Source organism: Pteropus vampyrus, unplaced genomic scaffold, assembly GCF_000151845.1.
Source record: "Pteropus vampyrus isolate Shadow unplaced genomic scaffold, Pvam_2.0 Scaffold23459, whole genome shotgun sequence".
In the NCBI taxonomy this organism is placed as follows: domain Eukaryota; kingdom Metazoa; phylum Chordata; class Mammalia; order Chiroptera; family Pteropodidae; genus Pteropus; species Pteropus vampyrus.
This window is the reverse complement of record NW_011912240.1, coordinates 1-2,176: the sequence shown is the minus strand read 5'-3', so window position 1 is coordinate 2,176 and position 2,176 is coordinate 1. Positions and strand designations below refer to the sequence as shown.

The 2,176-nt window shown below is 34.6% G+C and overlaps 1 pseudogene; it reads left to right on the top strand.

The window, feature by feature from the left end:
* The first annotated feature begins 1,892 nt into the window (after positions 1 to 1,892).
* Positions 1,893 to 2,008, top strand: LOC111735333 (annotated as a pseudogene).
* Positions 2,009 to 2,176: the final 168 nt, after the last annotated feature.

The following is a 2,176-nucleotide window of genomic DNA, read 5'->3' as shown; positions in this document are numbered from 1 at the left end:
GCCCAAGTACTTTCCCTTTCCAGTTTTTTCAGATATATTAACTATACTAGGTAATTTAAGCTGAATTTTGAAAATAATTCAATCTTTGTAATAATCCTATGAGGTAGCTATCATCACATCCCTATTTATTAATGAGTCAGAAAGATTACTTTAGTCACCCACAGTTTCTCAACATCAAGTACGAATAAAAAACTCAGATATTTTTACTCCACATCTAATAGCCTTTCCTATGCCGAGGTGGTCATTTTAAGATGTTTTCACAGTGGAATAAAATGTAAAAATATTCAGATGAAGAAATCGTGATCTCCACTGCAACAGCCTCAGAATTGTTCAAATGAAAAGGACTGACCCTGGTCAGTGTCAACAAAGACTGTAAACACGTGAGAACCCTCATACACTGCTAACGATTATGCGAACTGGTTCAACCACTTTGGCCAACTGGCGTTTCTACAGAAGTTGCCAAATGTATACCCTAGTATCTATCAGTTCTACTCCAGAAATGAGGACTTAGGTTCTCCAAAAAAAGACTAAGAATTATTTGTAATAGCTCCAAACTGGAAACAACCCAAGTGTCCAGTAAGATTAGAATGGCTTCATCAATCTTGGTACATTCTTAGAATACTACATGGCAATGTAAGAAAAAAAACTAACCTGTATACAGCAAAATGGGTGAATGTCACAGTCATAATTTTAAACAAAAGAAGCCAGACACAAAAGTACATACTATGATTCCATTGATACAAATTTTAAGAATGGCCAAAACTAATAAATGGTGATTAAAGTCAGAATAATGATTATCTCTGAGGAAGTACTGAGTGAAGGGGGCACAAAGACCTTCTAGAGTCTAGAGAATATGTTCTATATCTTGATCTGGATAGTGCTTTAAAGGGTATAAACAGGTATTAGGGTATAAAGGGTATTAGTTTCTGATTAGAAAGTAATCTAGCTGAACGCAATAAGGTTATACACTTTACCATGTAAATTGCATGTCAGTAAATAAGTTTTTTAATAAAAAGTTTCTATCAATAAGTAATGTGTAATTCAATAAATCATTATACAACAAAGGGTTTGCCATCTGAAAAAAATTAATGTTGATCCTTGATCTCTACCGCATTCCTTACTTGAAAATTTTAGGTGATCAAACATTTCAATATTAAAAACTCCAAAGAGTACTAGAATAAAAAGATGGTAGAATTGTTTTATAATATTGGAGGAAGGCCTTCCTTATCAAAGGATAGTCTTAAAATTATTAAATTTGACTACAAAAATATTTAAATGTATACATGACAAAATAATTACCATAAACAAAGTTTAAAACAAATGACCGTCTTGGAATATAAAATTTGTTGACAAGGCAAATTTCCTTCTTTTAAAAAAAATTCTTATAAATTAGTAAGGCAGCAAAACACAATATAGTCCAGTGGAAAGATAGCCTAAGTTAAATTACAGGAAAAAAAGACTTTAAAAACATAAAAAGATTTTTAAAATCAATGTAATTTTTAAGCAAAAATAAAATTCCATTTTTTACCTAACAGATTAAGAATGGAAAAGTTTGATAATATATTACGTTGTTGAGACGGGACTATAAATGGGTATACTTCTGTGGTGGGTAATATACTAGAATCGAAATTTAAAAGTTTCCAATACAGTTCCACTCCTAGGCATTCTCAAAGACTTATGTGCTAGCAAGTACTTTGTAGCATTGTATGTAGTAACGCCTAGAAGAGAGAGGCTGCTTAAATGAAGTGCGATATGTACATTCGACAAATTCTGTGCAGAATGAGGTAGAGCTTCATGTGCTGATATAGAAAGATCCCCAAGACAGATCTTTAAAGGTACAGATGTGTCGTAGAAGGTCCTGGGTTCACACTCCAGAGGAGCTACAGACCACAGTCTACAGCCATGCCACCCTGAACAAGCCCAATGTCTGATCTTGGAAGCTAAGCAGGGTTGGGCTTGGTTAGTACTTGGATGGGAAACCACCTAGGAAGACCAGGTGCTGTAGGCATAAATAGTAATAAATAAAGGTACAGATGTGTTTGCTCCTTTTTGGATTTAAAAGGTGTGGTGGAGGATGGATATTTACATACACATATGCATGCCTGTCTCCTCTGGAGGAGCTACCGGAACTATTGGCTGTGGTTATCTCCGGGCAGTGTGGCTAGGACACTGAAAG